Below are 17,539 nucleotides of genomic sequence, written 5' to 3' on the forward strand. Positions count from 1 at the left end.
AACTGGACACATTAACTCATAAAATACTCCCCTCGCCATGAAATATGCAGCGTCGGGCTACGAGGATGGAAGTTAACTATCCATAATTGATGTAAATGAGGAGCTCTCCCATGGCAAACACTGAATCTGTCCCACTGTGTGAGTGTGTGTTGCAGGGAAACAGACTTGTGGGCAGGACTGAAGCTACCAGCACTGGGGTCATATTTTGTGCTTTCATGTATTCAAGCTTGAGAGGACTGGGAGTGCAGCTGAAGACAAAACTAGGACTCAAATATCTTTGCTTTGACACATGTACAGCTTAGACCTGCCACTAATGACCCTTCTTGAATTGATAAAATTCTGGTATTTCATTATTAGATACCCCCAGCGGTAGAGCTGTAGTGACGCGTTGATGACGTTGACGACTCGATTCTAAAAATCTGTTGACAGCAAATATCACGTCCACTTGTTGTGTCCCCAGGGGTTTGTAAACAGAGGAGGATTCTGGCTGCTTTTCCACAGATCCATTTACATTTGGCCCACCTCTGTTGCCCGGCAACCGACAACAACATCTGAGGTCAAAGCCACTGAGTGTGTTTACATGCAGCCAGTAACCCTTTTAAAACCCGAATATTCACAATTACCCGGTACCTCAGGTCCATGTAAACACCGCCAAAAACCCGGATATGCTCATAACTGGGTTTTTAAAAACCCGGTTACTACACCTGGGGTAACCCTTTTCTAACCCGAATGTTTGGTCGTGTAAACGCATATCGGGATATCCCCATCAAAGCGTGTGTTCTGCGCATGCTCTGTTCGCAAGGAATCTTGGTCTTTTGAGTAGCGAGACATCTTGTACGCGCCAGAACACCGGAAGTAAACAACAAGTTGGGAGCAAAATGGCGAGTTGCGGCAAAGCACCACACTTTTGGAGTGACGAGGAAACTAAAGCGCAAACGCGGTCGCTATCTCTTCCGAACTGGGAAACATGTTGTTTTCACGGATACCAGAACAAGAAGAACCGAAAATGGTGCATATTGCATCTGGATGTAGTCCACACGTCCTGACGCTACCCCAATGTCCGCATTTAAATCGGGTTATGCAAGTTTGAGGTAACTCTTTCTATTTATGCTTGTAAACGGGTTATTCTGATCAACTCAGAAACCCGAATACCGACCTTAACCCGATCATAACCCGGATATTGGCTGCATGTAAACGTAGTCACTGTTTCTTCTAACGCAGATGAAGGAAATTAGCGTTTCTCCCTTCATAAAGGAGCTTCTTTCAGACGTTCGAGGAGAGCTGCTTTCGTGGTAGCCATTTCTCCTCCATGCTGGTCTGGTTGCTGGGTATTTTTGGTTTATTTAAACCTTCTAACTTTAATATCGTTAAAACTACTGTTAGCAGTGTTTGGATAACTGGTTACGTTTTGGTTTAGAGTTTAGAGTTAATCTTTGTGTGGAGTAAATCTCTCTTTTGGTTACATTGAGAGCTCTGAGGGTGTTTTGTTTAGTTGAAAATATCACCTTGAGTTTGGTTTAACCACCCAGTTTTGAGTTTGTACCTTTCCTAATTTTGGTCTTTAAGAACTGTTTTGGCAGCCCTCCGGTTTATAATAGCAGCAACATTAACGAGACTGGGCCAGCTCTGTCTTAACGTAGCGACTCCATTTATTACCAAGCTGCAACAACCCAACACACACACGGCACAACCACCTGTGTCTGTTGTTGAACCATATCCACTGTTTTTCTCTCTTCTTCCCTTCTCTCTCTCTCAGTTTAGCAATATTTGTCCAGCCTGGGTTGAGACAGGATGGAAGTATGGGAACTGTGGTACGAAGTTTCCTCCCCATCAGAAGCTCTGCAGGGCTTTGTCCATTGGCAAGTGGTGTGGCGCGATATGCCATAAGAGCGAGATATGGGTCTCCTTCTTTCTGTAGAAGGCTCTTTACAGTTCTCACTGCTCGTTCAGCCTCACCATTGCTCTGAGGGAATCTTGGGCTGGAAGTGGTGTGGGCAAAGCCCCACTCTGAAGCAAACTTTTGAAAGTGTTCCGAGGAGAATTGTGGGCCATTATCCGACCTTAACTCTGTTGGTATGCCGTAGCGTGCGAATATGGACTTTAAATGGTCAATCACTGCTGCTGATGTGGTAGAGGACAGCTTAGCTTTTTCTATGTACCATGAGAAATAGTCCACTGCAACCAAATACTGGCTGTTGCTCCACTCAAAAAGATCAGCACCAACTAACTCCCATGGCCATGTAGGAAACTCAGTTGGCATAAGTGTTTCTCTGGGTTGCTGTCTTACCGTTGCACACGTCTCACAATCTGCTACCAGCTGTTGTAGTTGAGAGCTCAGTCCTGGCCACCATACCGACTGCTTGGCTTGCTCCCTGGACTTTACAATGCCTTGGTGACCTGTGCGCAGTCGTGTCAGAACATCTTTCTGTAATCTCTTTGGAATAACTATATGCATACCTTTTAGGAGAAGATCATTTTCGACAGTCAGGTCTCCTGCATGCTGGTGAAACACGGACCTGGTATTTTGAGTTTGTCTGGCCAGCCGTTCTTGCAGTAGAGTTTGATTTGTTTTAGTGTTATGTCTTTGTCTTGCTGCTCTCTTATTTCCTGTAGTCTCTTCTCAGTTGCAGGAAGGCCTGAAATCACCGGATGTGCATACAGGTCTATTTCGGCCCCTAATGTCTCGTCACAAACCATCCTTTCTGGTGCTCTGGACAGCACGTCTGCAGTTGCTATGTGTTTGCCCGGGACATGTGAGATGGTGAAAGAGTATCTCATTAATCTCATTCTCAGTCTTTGAACTCGTGGTGGCAGTTCGTCTAAGTTCTTGGAGCCCAAAAGTGGTACTAAAGGCTTGTGATCTGTCTCAACATGGAACTCAATGCCTATAAGAAAATCAGAGAATCGCTCGCATGCCCAGGTTATGGCTAACGCTTCCTTCTCTATTTGAGCATACCTTTGTTCTGTGGGGGTTAATGCTGTTGAAGCGAAGGCCACTGGCTTGGTAGCATCATCCTCTTGTTTCTGAAGTAGCACCGCTCCTAGTCCATAGGAGGATGCATCAAGTGCCAAGTTTGGTGGCTTACTCAGTTCTGCCTTAATGTTGTCAAACACTGTTTGTTGAGCCTCACTCCAACACCACATGTTTTTGGTACTCTCAATGCTGTGTTTTCTCTGCTAAGTGGGGAAGGTACTTGTCTAGATGATTAACCATTTCTAGGAATCGTCTCACTCCACCCACATCGGTGGGTGCCTCCATGTTGCTGAGCGCTTTCACTTTTTCTGGGTCTGCTTTGACTCCTGTAGTGCCAAGGTTCTGTCCTAGGAACTTGATTGAGGTCTTTGCAAACTCAGATTTCTCGCTTTTCAATGTCACCCTTGCTTTTGTGAGCCGTTCGAGGACTGAGGCCAGTCTCTTGTCGTGCTGGGTCTGTGTGTCCGCATAAACCAGAATGTCATCCATCTGGCAGACAACTCCGTCCAGCCCCTCCAAAAGCTGAGACATTCGTTTTTGAAAATGTTCAGGGGCTGAGGAAATGCCGAAACAGAGTCTATTGAAACAGTACCGTCCGAATGGTGTGATGAAGGTTGTGAGAAGAGCTGACTGCTTGGGCAAAGGTATTTGCTAGAACCCTGAGATAGCATCGAGTTTTGAGAACACCTTTGCGCCCTCCAGCTGTCCTAGTTTGTGCTCAACTGATGGCAACATGTGTCTCTCTCTTTTCACAGACTTGTTCAGTTTGGTCAAGTCCATGCACACACACACTTCATCTCTGTTTGGTTTAGGCACTGGCACCATTCCTGCACACCAGTCAGTGGGCTGCTCTACTCTGGAGATTACTCTTAACTCTTCCATACGAGCAAGCTCTCTTTTGACTTTGGGCAACAGGGGAAGCGGGACCCTTCTGGGGGTTGACGGGGCGAATGGCTTAGCGTCCGCTTTAAGCTCAATTTTGTATTCCCCTCCATTCGGCCTAACCCGCTGAATAGTTTTGGAAACTGCTGCTTTACTGCCTCTACTGAAGTGAGGGAAACTGCTTCTAGTCTGGCCACTAACCCAAGTGCTACACATGCTGAGCGGCTAAGTAACCCTCCCGTCAGATCTGCTACTACATACACAGGCTGTACTGTAGTTTTGCTTGGAGTGCTCAGGTTAGCAGTAAATTTCCCTCTAACTGCTAGTGGAGACATTCCTGCCCCATACAGTTTCAGATCTGTGGGTTGCAGCTGTGGTTTTTGTGCTAGAGCGTTGTACTCTTTTTCAGGCAAGACAGTTACATCCGCTCCTGTGTCAATCTTGAGCCAGCAGTCTACATTGTTAACTTTTATTTTAGTCAACCACGCATCCTCAGTTCTCTCTGAGGCTACTCTTCCCAAAAATGCTACCTCTCTTTCTACACTGTCACCCCCTGCTGCACATATTTCTCCCACTGCCCCAGACCTGCACACTCTTGCATAGTGACCTTTCTTTTTACACTGATTGCAGAGTGCCTCTTTGGCTGGGCACAGGTTCTTACTGTGAAAGGGTGTCTTTCCACATCGGTTGCATTGGCTTTTCACATTCTTCTCTGTGTTTTGTGGCATAGTCTTTCTTGGTTTGAAGTGTTTTACTTTTGCTTTAATGATGTCCACATTACAAGGATTTTCCTGCTTGAAGTTGTTTTTAAGAAGATCCTGCTGCTTTTTAACAAGCTCACTTTGACGAAGCTGTATCACTGCTTTTTCTAACATGAGCTCTGCGTCCATTTACAGTTGCTCCGAGAGCCGCTTGTCTCTTATTCTGACCACGAGTCTGTCCCTTATCATTTCACTGTGCAGCGCCCCGTAGCCACAATGCTCAGCCAAGGCATATAGGGATGTAATAAATCCATCTGCAGTCTCTCCCGTTTCTTGCTGCCTTTGGTTGAACTTTGCACGTTCAAAGATAACATTTCTTCTGACTACGAAGTGTGCCTTAAGTTTCTCTTTGAGAGTGTGGTACTCACTCGCCTCCTCCTCGGTCAGGTTCAACGAAGTAATCAAGTCTTCAGCTTCATCGCCCATTGTATATATCAGAGTGTTAACCTGGTTTTCATCCGATTATAGCTCGAGTCCGGATGCTATCCTGAAACTCTCAAAGCGTCTGATCCATTTCGGCCACTCTTCTGGCTTTGAAAAGCCGAACTTCGGCGGCGGTGATACCTGGAAGGCTGCCAGCGTGGCTGCCATGCTGCTAATCGTGAGATGCTAGTTAGCGTTTGCTAATTTGTTAGCTTAGCTCTTACTCAGAATCAGAATCAGCTTTATTGCCAGCGCTCCAGCGACCCAGAGCATAGGAACTTGACTCCGCGAACACATCCTGACCAAGATTAAACACACACATGTAGACAAATACAGGTACAGGCAGTCACGAGAGCAGCCATAACGGCGCTCATTTCATTAGATGAAAAGGGTGTTACATGAGGATAATTGGGGTAAGGTAAAAACAGGCATAGCAGAGTTAGACCCAGCGGGGAGTAACTCTATTATACAAAAAAAAAAAAAAAAACTCCTCAACACAGAAGCACGAACATCACAGATACAACATCAGAGTCCGACAGGGAGGCGGGGTTGGGCGGGATCCTGAATCCTCCAACGGGAGCTGCCATTACGGCGCTTCACCAGCTACAGTCGACAGGTGGGAGGGAGAAATGAGGAACAGAGAGCGCATTGAGTTCCTGCAGGTCGATGACCTTGAAGTCACAATCTGAAGGCGGGGGTGGGGGGGTGGAAAGGGGGTGGAAAGGGGTTCACAGCATCTGTCAGCATTCGTCCTTTCGTGGGGGTGAGTTGAAGGCAACCTTGGAGGCTGCTTGGCGTCAGATAAGGATAAGCAAGACTTTGTTTAGGGCAGACAGAGATCATTTTCCTCTCTGTCTTGGAGTCTATTAAGAGGTCATTCATGTCCACCAGTGAAGCCAATTTATGCGTTCTAAACATTCCCACACCGTCCGGCGACCCTGTGGCTGTTAATGCCAACTTGCAAGGTGAGTTCACTCCGGTGAGAAAGCTTTCGTTGTCTTGACGTTCTTCCCGCCAGAGTACTTCTGACACCATGTTTTGGTAGCCCTCTGGTTTATAATAGCAGCAACATTAACGAGACTGGGCCAGCTCTGTCTTAACGTAGCGACTCCATTTATTGCCAAGCTGCAAAAACCCAACACACACACGGCACAACCACCAGGGGGTGCTGCATAAACAATTGAATTAGTCCTTACCATAACAAGAACCTGGTAATCTTTGCCCAGTTTTAGTGGGACATCTTTAGTTATGAGTCAGAAAAGGGCAGAAGGCCTTCTCCAGGTCAGGGATGAAGTCCTGCCTCAAGTGGAGGAGTTCAGGTATCTCAGGGTCTTGTTCACAAGTGAGGGAAAGATGGAGCGTCAGATCGATAGGTAGATTGGTGCTACATCTGCAGTGATGCGGGCATTTTACTGAACTAGTGTGATGAAAGGAGAGCTGAGCCAGAAAGTGAAGCTTTACCACTTGATCTATGTTCCTGCCCTCACCTATGGTCACGAGTTTTGGGTAGTGAAAGAACCAGATCACGGATACAAGTGGCCAAAATGAGTTTCTGCACAGGATGGCTGGGCTCTCCCTTACCCCCAAATTCCACTACCTCTGCTCCGCCCCCGCCTTCCGCAGCCGCTCGCTTCCGAACTCAATTTTTACTGGTACCCGCTCTACAACGGCTCCGCTCCGGTGCGGAGACCTGAGGTGGGCAAACAAGCATGCGCAGGATTTTCGAGATCTTGCGATACAGTCCGAGCAATAAACGCGGAAGTTAGATCCAAACACCCGTTGTGTGGGAGAAGCATCGGCATGAACTGTTTAATCTGCCCATCATTCGTGTTGAGAGATCAGCAGTGTTTGGATCAACAAAGTGAGACTATTTTGATAGTAGAAACTGTATTTATGGCTTACTTTTGTGCATTTAAACTTCAGCCGCCATTGATAGTTGTTAAAGGTTGTTAAACCTGTGCATATGAAACAAAAAACGCCTTTTGTTTATCGATTTATTGTGAAAAACGGAAGTTGTGCTTGCTCCTTTTCCTGTTGGGCGGTTGTGATTTCTGTCCATTTACTGCGGAGGTGCTCCGGCGTCCGGCGAAAATAGGATCGATTCTATTTTTGCCGGACGCCGGAACAGAGGGCGGCGCACGGCGCCGCACTGCCGGAGCACGGCCGCAGTAGTGGAATTGCTCTGATTGACTAGAACGGGACCGATTTTGCTCCGGCGTTCGTGTCGGAGCGGAGCGGAGGTAGTGGAATTTGGGGGTTAGAGTGTCATTAGAGAGGTGTGTGTGTGTGTGTGTGTGTGTGTGTGTGTGTGTGTGTGTGTGTGTGTGTGTGTGTGTGTGTGTGTGTGTGTGTGTGTGTGTGTGTGTGTGTGTGTGTGCGTGTGTGTGTGTGTGTGTGTGTGCGTGTGCGTGTGTCTGCTCTGTCTTCTCCATCCCCAGTGAGTCGTGGTGGATGGCTGCTTATACTGAGCCAGGATCCTCTGGAGGTTTCTTCCTGTTAAAAGGGAGTTTTCCTCTCCACTGTCGCGGCATGCTTGCTTAGTATGGGGATTGCTGTAAAGACTCTGACACTAGTCAGCGACTCAATGCAACCTGCTGGGTTCCTTATATAGGAAACTTTTTTCTGATTGGCGTAATGATCTGACCTGTATTGGAGTGTTTACTTTGTGAAGTTAGCTTGTTGTGATCTTTTTCCATTCTTCAAGAAGAACCTCTTTTAGAACCGGTTTTGCTCAGGTTCCTGTCATTCACATTCCAGTGGCTCTGACTGCCATTTCCATGTCAGAGATCCTTACCCGGGTCTGACAGCTGAGGAAGCAACTTTCCATGTTCGCTCTTTGGTGTGCATGCTCGCTTGCTATGCCTCACGCATGGCAGAGCTGCGACACTCAGAGTTTGTGTTTTACGGGGCGTCTGCTGTTGACCAGGCACTGTTCACACCGGCAGTGGGAGGTCTTTTTCACTTGTTTGCGTTACATCAAGGCGGGAACTCGCTGAGAAGCTGAGAGTGCATTCCACGAGAGGGCGTTCCTCTTCGATTGCACTGAGTAATGATATGTTGGTCTAACACATCTGCCTACCCAGTATAAATGTATATTGAAAGCTCTTCAGTGATTGGTTAATCGAGAGAACGCTTATCCAATAGCAAGCCTTAAAGGGCTGCGCATATACTCGTAGGATCTGGGGTTACAATCCCTAACCATCGTTCAGTGTTCAAATATAAAAACTTTGGAATGAGTATCAGGAGTCTCACATGCATTGAAAGAATAAAACACCACAACCACAGGGAACCAGTTGTTACTAAACATAAACCGCTCTGCCTGCTGCTCCACGCTTGTCCTACTAAAGGAGCCAGAGGATGGAGTTTGGGAGTAGCTGCTACTTCTCCCCTCCAAAACTTCTAGGTCACTATCTGATGAGTGCCAGGCAAAGCCTCAGGTTTTTCCTTGCTTCTGGATTCATTTCCTCCCACTCTCATTCTCCCTCTGCTGGATGGCAACCTTTAATCAAGACTAACCAGAGTTTTGATTTTAATCACGCTCGCACACTCTGCCAAATTCCTAGAGGCAAGCAGGCATGAAAAAAATTCAAGAAATTCCTCACCTCACGTTGTCCGGCTTTAAACTGTGTGAAATAAGATATTATTGAATTCCGGGGGAGGAGACTAAAGGGTAGTGAGACGAAGGGAGGGAAAGTCACAGAGGGAGACTGAGGTCAGCTTGTTTTGCTCGAGGAGCTGTCGATCAATATCAATTGGTCAATAACTTCTTTATTACTACCAGTATCACTCCAAGCTAAATAATTCTAGAGCTAAAACTCTTTTCTTTCTGTCTCCCGTCTGTAAAAACTGTTCAAATATTGAACTCTGTGTCAACTAAAACGCAGCACACAACATGAAAGTCAAGTGAACACTTTATTATTCTAATGTTTCCCATTCAAGTCCATTAATTTAACTGAGGAAGCAACATTTCCATTTTATTATCTGTCCTTATTTCATATTTCATGTATTGATTAAGGCCATGTTTGCATAATTATTGATTGAGGGCATGACTCGCCCATGTCTACAAAGTCTTCAACACAAGTATAAACTCATAATGAGAAAGTGAGCAGCTTTAGAGAGTAACCCCTGGTGGCTTGTGGGCAAAGATGCCGAGAGCCAGTGGAGAGCGTACAGATGGTCGAGTTCACATGGAATGGAAAAAAAATAGTTACAGAGTTACTAATAACACGCTAACATAGTTTCAACCCATCAGATTATTACAAAGTTCCTATATTCTGTTTTCTGCCTTTCTGTGATGTTTTGGATACAGTTCTGTTTTTTTAGGACTGGACCTCCTTCTTCCCTACACTTCCCACCTCTTTGAAAGGTTTTCCCAGTGAGAGAGGATTTATTTTTCCCTCCACTGAGCTTTAGGTCTGCCCAGTAGGATCTCGACCCAGAGGAGGTTTACCAGGAGGCATCAGATCAGAACTTCCTCAACTGACTCATGTTGATTATGAGTAGTAGTCCCTCTAATCTGGACCCGGCCACCTTATGGAAGAGTCTTATAGTACAAGTCTCAGGACTATGGGACATTTTAGATGAAATAGTAATTCACCACAACAGAGCCAGAGAAAAGCTCTCATCACTGCAGACAAGTCCTGACCCACTGATCCATCTGTCCTCCATCCTTTTGCACTCCAATGTCAAATAAACATAAATAAATAAAACTTTTTTCTGATGGTTTCACGTCCGTCCATTTATCCTTCCATCCATCATTCCATTCATCTTTCCCAGCTTTTTGGTGTCGGGTCATGGGAGCTGCAGCCTAAGCAGAAAGGTAAAGACTTCCCTCTCCCCAGCCACTTGGGCCAGCTACTCCGGGGCAACCCTAAGGCATTCCTTGGCCAAAGAAACATAGTCCCTCCACTGTGTCCTGGGTCTTCCTTTAGGTCTCCTCCCAGTTTGACGTGCCCAGAAAACCTCAGGAGGGAGGCGTCCAGCAGGCATCCTAATCAGATGCCCGAGCCTCATCAACTGGCTCCTCTCAATGTGGAGGAGCAGCGAATCTCCTCTGAGCCCCTCCCGGATAGCCGAGTATCTCACCCTATCTCTAAGGGAGAGCCTTGGTGGACTTCAGGGCCAAATAGTCTGTATCAATGAGCCTGGTTCTCCATACTCCCGGATTACCACCACAGAGCCCCCCAAGGAACACAGTTGAATGCCTTTCCCAAATCTACAAAACACATGTAAACTGGTTGGGCGAACTCCCATGCACCCTTCAGGACACCCCTAAGATTTTTACTCTTGACAAAATAACATGAGGTGATCAGTAACCCGTGTAAGGTAACTTCTATGCTCCACAGAAACACAACTCAGCTGAAAAATAGTGGTGTTGCTGGACATTTTGCTCAGTTTTATGGCTTTTTGTCAGACTCTGAACCAGGAAATTGCTGCAGGCAGTGATGCAGAAAGCAAAAATCTCTAGAGCATCCAGTCACTCCGCCCCCTAGACAATCAGCGGCCAGAACCACAATGCAGGCCTTAAACACGGAGGGAGAGACCCCTTGGGGGTCGGGTCCTGACATGTATGCCGGGAAGAAGGCAAAACATACAGCAGCGCCTGGCCAAAGCAAAGGGGCCTCAGGTAGAGGATGTCCAGGAGGGGTAGGACCCAATCTTACCTGGATGTCCTATGGCTTATATATTCTGGAAGTTGTGCAAATGCAGGGTTGAAAGTAGACATTCTGCAGGGGTGGGGCTGGGTTGATGCCCTCGGACTCCGTGGGGCTCTGCGATGCTGCTGCTTTGGGCCCTGGCATGATGGGCTGGGGTCTCCATGCACTGGGTGGAATTTTTGCAACAGAAGTGCCTATTGGGGCCAATGGGGGAGCTGGCCCCCTGGAGGGCTTAGGCCAACCAGCCATTGCTCCCCATGCCCACACAATCAAGCAAACATGCACATAGGATCTTGGGGGGTGGACAAGTCAGGGGGTGCAGGCATGGACCCCATTTCCGCATTCCTGTGGCAACCTGCCCCCCAATTTTATTTGCACCTTAAACACTTCCACCAATGACATTCCACGCCAACACACACTTAGGGCCTTGGGAGTGGGCACATTCAATGGCATTTGGCAAGGGGATCTTTCAGCCTCATCCTGAATGCTGGTGCCCACTTCCAATTTTAAACTGCATCTAGACACAGAGGGCTGTGGGTGCAAGTGGGGTGGTGTGGTGGCATCAACTGGTGTAGGCCAGACGATGCCTGCACTGCCCGCTCACCACAGCCATGGAATACACCTCATCAATACACATCAACACTGTATTGGAGCCGGCGAAGGGAGATTAGGGGTCTTAGCACACCTCTGTTGTCACTTGGCTTACCGGGGCTGGAGGCTAAGAGGGGGATCTGGCCGTCTGGTTGGGGTCTGGGGTGGTGGGTTGCTTTACTCAGCGTTGGGCAGGGGAGCCTGCTCATCAGCACCCCAGCAGAAAGGGTCAAACTCTGGGAACCGGTGATGGTTGTACCCTTTGTGCAGCAGTACCGGGACCAGAGTGAATAGGGTGTGCATGGGGAGCATGAGTGTGTGTATGACATGCATTTTTGTAAGTCTCAGGTTGCACGTGTATGTGTGAGCATGAGGGAGGGAGTGTGTGACTGTGTCTGTGTATGGCTGTATATGTCAGGTGGGGCTTTTGACTCCTCTCCTCTCCTGGGACTTCTTTTGATGCTATACATCTTCGTCTCCCCTCCCCCTGCCACACTTGGTGTGAAGTGTGGTGCCTTGGTCTGCCTGAGTGTTCGTGGCTCACGAGTCAGGGGGTTAAATATTTTTGGTATCTGCCTGATAAATCCCGGTGGCTGCCTGGTGGGATCTGAGTCCCTGGGTTCTGCTCGGTCCCCAGCGGGGGTGGTTGCCCCTGGGTCCCGGGTCGCTGGCCTCCATGCTTGGCCGGCTGGGGGGTGGGAGGCTGCGGGCGTGCCCGTGGGCTTGCCACTGATATCTCCCATGGCTCAGCCGGCTGCTGGTTGTGGCCCCACAGGGCAATTCTCTACACCTCTCAAGGGGGGCAGGGGCTTTTCTGGTTGCAGTCTCCCTGGGGTCCCTGCGCTCTGGGGCAGCGCCTGGATCTCTGAGACTTGGAGCTCCTTCTATCTCCTACGTATCTTTGGGGGGCAGATCTGTGGCCCCTCACACTCTCTATTGGACGCTCCTATAAAGAAACCTTACATATACAAGTGGGTGTACAAACACAGGTGCTCACATGGTGCTCTCATAAGTATGGACTTGGGCACATTCAACACATGTCTTAAGGCTGTGGTTGGCACTAAATGCACTGTGATTTATTATCATGATTGTTCAGTAAAAATATGTTGATTTTATATTTCCTCATCAGGTTGATGCAGTGATAGCTTGCTCCTAGTGTATTCTTGTGTGTCCCTTTTCTGCAGGTCTAGAAGCAGACTCGTGTTCATCATTAGAGCGTTCTAGTGGATAAACCAGCCACATGGTGGCAGGTAAAGTGTCATGACAGAATAAAAAAAAGTAAAATATATGTCCTGCATGTCCAGACACAAACAAATTATATATATATATATATATATATATATATATATATAATTATTTATTATTTATTTATTATATATATATATATATATATATATATATATATATATAATATTTCACTCCATTCTATCAATACTGTTATTGGTGTATAGATAACTAATATGAAGGAAACATCCATACATATAGATGCTAATGCTGATCTGTGTGCATCATTAGATTTTCTATAAAGAAAATTATGATTTTATTTCTTTAACAGAATAAACTCTTAGGGAGTATACAGAGTATTCTACACCATATGTAGATAGAAAAGAAATTGTGTGTTTGTTTTATTTATTATTTGAGTTATCAGACCTTCATCTTAGTGTTTTAAATATATATTCTGGTTAAGTCCACCTGATTAAATGTAGTAATGAAATAGTAAAGAATATGGCTGTAAGTTCCTGCTGCGACGGCTGGCAAAAATCAAGCCCATGCTGTCCTGAGCAAGGGCGCAGATAGGATTTTCAAACTGGGGGGAGAAAGTTCCAATGTACCCATCCCCAAACACATATACACTAGAGGTGGGAAAAATGATCGATTCTAAGATGCATTGCGATTCAGCCGTGCACGATTCCGCATCGATGCAGCAACGTGACATAATGAGATTCTCTCCCTATGTCTATGTCGGGGGTCGGCAACCGCGGCTCTGGAGCCGCATGCGGCTCTTCCATCCATCTGATGCGGCTCTCTTTGCTTATAAAATAATGAATGGATATTTAAATAAAATGCTTTATATTTTACTGCATTAATTTTACATCTGTAAGCTAATTCTAAATGTAAAGATTGTCTGCGTAAACCTGAACAGGTCCAACCCGGTCTTACTGTGAGACCGGGTTGACGCGTCACGCTTGTGCGTAATCATATCGGCGCTTTCTGAGCTGACGAGGATGTGAGATTCTGGGACTCTCCTCAGACAGGCTCCTGGATGTGTCGCCACATTGGAGACAGGAACAAGCGCTATTCAGCCAAAGTTTCATAATCGGGGAACGTTTTCTAAGTGACAAGTCTCGCTTCAGTCGGAGGAATCTTCCTGCATGCGCTCTGGTTCTGCGACGTGCTCCAAGCCCCTCTCCACATCTTCAGCTCGCTGTGCGCCGTACGTACGCGCTAACAGCGAGCTGCGCTGAGCTCAGTGTCCAGCTCAGATGGGAATCATTTCTTGAGTGATTTAGCTACACCTGCGTGAAACGAATAAAGTGTCAGTTCGTCTGCATGCGTCGGGGTAATTCTTTCTATTCTTTCTCCGTCAAAATAAACGGTCAAATACGGGAACTATCCGGTCAACACAGGCCCTGCTTATAACTGTTCTGTTTTCTTGTGAAAATTGTTGCAAAGAGATATAATTTAACTTGATTAACACCAGAGCCAGGCGCACTGCGCCGTTGTCTCCGTCACTGTAAACGAGGGAAAAACAAAATGATCGGATCCTTTTCTGACCTTCCCCACCTACAAAGTTTAATTACAACAATCAAACATGACAGAGCCTGGATTTGTATTCTGAACAGTCTAAACATGTTTTAAAAAGAAACATATGACAAAAGTGGCACCTGCTCAGTAAAACCACCAACAGGGTGAAAAATATCAAACTATTGTAGGCAGAGACGGGCTTCAACTTCTGGATCCATTTTATATAAATCGTTTTTTTGATTATCTTCTTATGAAAGATAACTTTGACGTACACGAGCGACTGGTACCGGCTGCTGTCACCTGTTGTGAGCAGCTCTGCTGTCTGAGGGTAGGCCCCGCCCACAACGCCGCGGCTGCTGTAGCTCCCAGTGTTTTCTTTACTGTGGGAAATGGGTAATAATGGCTCTTTGGTGGGAACAGGTTGCCGACCCCTGGTCTATGTCTATGCAGGACAATAAAGTTTTGAGGTTTTACAATTACTTCTGGGGGCAGAGTTGCAATGACATGCACACTGCGTTGCCCTAGCGCCAGTTTAAAACAGAAAAGGCGGACAGGGATACAGGGCCAACATTACCAGTAATAAAAGATCTGCCTGTTACATTTAAATCGGATGTCTGGGCTAATTTCGGTTTTGGGATCCTGGATGTGAAAGAATCACTTAACACAGTATTTGTTTACTATTTTTAAGTTCAGTAATATTCTATCTTAAAGCTGCTCTACCGAAAACATTATTTCTTATATTATTTAAGTAATTATAGGCAGCACACTTTAAATATTATTGCTCACTATAGTGAATAGATGAATGTTCTGTTTTTCAGGGATTTCGAAATCAAAAAGAAATTGAAAACTATTCTACTGCTTTTATTAAGTAATGAAAAATTTTGTGTGAAGAATCGTGATGCATTTCAGACTCAAATAGAATCGTTAGGCAGATAATCGGAATCGGATCGAATCGTGAGGCAGGTAGAGATGCACACCACTAATAGACGCACATGAACGCACATACACATACATAAACAATTGCCAGAGCCTTCACTAGAGCTCAGTCAGTTTGTAATTTCATCCAATGGTTTACAAAAAAACTAACACTATCATAAATGGGCAGCAGTAGCTCAACAGGCTGAGCGGGTCGTAGCTCGTCACTTTCAGTGTGTGAATGGATGAATGATACACAAATAAAATGAGCTTTATTCCCGAGGCAGTAACGTTACTCAATAAGAATTGAGTCTGGCGTGGCTATATTATTTTTATTTTTATTCACTTATTGTTTATATTTTTTATTGATGTGTGTGTTTTGTGACTGTGGGTGTAACCTGGGCGCTAATTCTCATGTCACATGGCAACTCAAATTTACGTGTGGGTATTAATAAAGTTACCTTGACCTTGACCTTTACACTGTAGTGTAAAGCATTTGAGTCCTTACTCTGAGAGGTGCTATACAAGTGCGAGTCATTTATCATTCATCATACATGTTTGAAGCAATTGTGCAATGGAATGCTGGCAACAAAGCTCTGCCTGATCAACATTATCCAAATCAGTCATTTGTTATTCTCTCAATCACTTACTAAACAAAACCTCATGTTTTATGTAAAACATGTTTTATTTAAACATTAACTGATTTTCAGCATACCAATCTTATAGGGCTGGGCAATAAATCAAAAATGTATTGTTATTGAAATTTCTGACCCTTATCAAGATCATTTTTCCCATGTCAATAAATTTAATAACAAAAAAATGAATAGATGTGTGTAGGTTGGCAATGTTCGTGTCCCTTTAAGAAGCTATACCGCCTTGAGTAACACACGTGACAGCCCCAACTAGTGGACAACTTTTGTTTCTGCCTATACCTGTAGTTATCGTCCATTTATCCTTATCGAGGTGAAATCCTCAATATATCGTGATATTAATTTTAGGCCGTATCGCCCAGCCCTACAATCTTTACAGAAAACATAAAAAGCCCTATGTAAAAAAAAATTGCACATAAAATATAATAAAAAACGATATTCACTTTTCACTTACAGTCATAGCCGTTTCTTCCTATGTGCATCCTATGCTGTTGCATAGGGCCCCCAAGCCACTAGGGGCCCCCAAAGCTGCTGCGGTGGTGTCGATGGCGACACAAAATGGCTTTCATACTTTACCGTAACTCTTCGACAGTTTGTGCAATCAACAGATTCTGAAAGCTGAGACGATTAACTTTCTGGTGGTGTACAATACATTACAGTAATGTTACACAAGTCCCTGCCAAAGAACCAGGAAATAAACAGTCTGCCATGTGCTGTGCTCATAGAGGAGAGGAGGAATTGTTTTGGACGCAAATTTTCAACTTCTAACTCTTCTACTGGTGTAAATAATAATTATTATCAGTAAATTTCCTACTTTATGTTTTTATTTAGTAATTTTAGATTATATTTACCGTAAATCCTCAAATACAGACCCGGGCCTGTACTTTACTCAAGTTCATCAAGCTCCAGGCCTTTATTGGAAGGAGGACCAGAATTAGAGGCAGGCCTCAATTTCTATTTGAGCAAAATGAACTAATGGTTCGCTGGAGTTTTTGACAATTAAAATTGTGCCCACATTTTCAAAGTTCAACACATTTCTTTTAACAACAGTAGTTTCTGCTTCAGCCATCTCCCCCCTCCCCCTGCACACTGGCCGCAAACTCACTGATGCGCCTGCAGCCTCTCGGAGTTCCTGCTGCTCTAAACATTAAAATAATTATTTCATTTTCTGTTCCTCACTTCTGATTACCTTCAATGTGTCTGTTTGTTGCGACCACCAGGTACAAAAACTAACTTGTTGTTATTTGACTATTTTTCTGTCCTGCCTGTTTATTATGTTCCTGCATCTCCTCTCAATCCTAAAGAAAAACTGCTACCTGGGTTCATATATATTCACCTCATGAGTTACCTTTGAACTGCAGTTCTAAAAGATCTACCGACCGCAAAAACAGCAGAGTGCACGCTGCTTGCCGGCCACATCAGTTAGGTGCGTCACCGGAGGACAAAACAGGTGATGTGCCCCGATCCACAGCAGCGAAACGCATCGGGCACAAATAAAAGACAGAAAACATAAAAGGAAATGAGCCGACATGAACGATCGCGTGTTAAATTAGTTTTTGAGTTGGCATCACCTAATTTGATAATGTTACTGTGGCCGTACTCAGGACGCAGATGTCTGGAGCGCGTCATCAATCAGAGCTTTGCATGCGCAAGCTGGTTAAGATTAGGCTGGGGGTGAGGAGAAGGTAAAATAGCAAGAGGGTAAAGGTCACAATTTGGTTAAATGTCTGTTTTACGGTGGGTGTCAGTGCCGACACTCTGGCACAGCGCGTTGCCTCCTGACGCGCAGGAGCTTGTCACCTGCTGACAGCAGGCTGCTGTCTTTTCTGAGGACTGCATCTTGCCGGTCATTATCACGTGACGGCGACTAGTCGATGACAGGCATAAAAAGTCACTATAGAGCGTTGAAGTCGACTAGTGACTAGTTCGTACAACCCTGCT

The sequence above is a fragment of the Nothobranchius furzeri genome, chromosome 12, assembly GCF_043380555.1.
Source record: "Nothobranchius furzeri strain GRZ-AD chromosome 12, NfurGRZ-RIMD1, whole genome shotgun sequence".
NCBI lineage: Eukaryota > Metazoa > Chordata > Actinopteri > Cyprinodontiformes > Nothobranchiidae > Nothobranchius > Nothobranchius furzeri.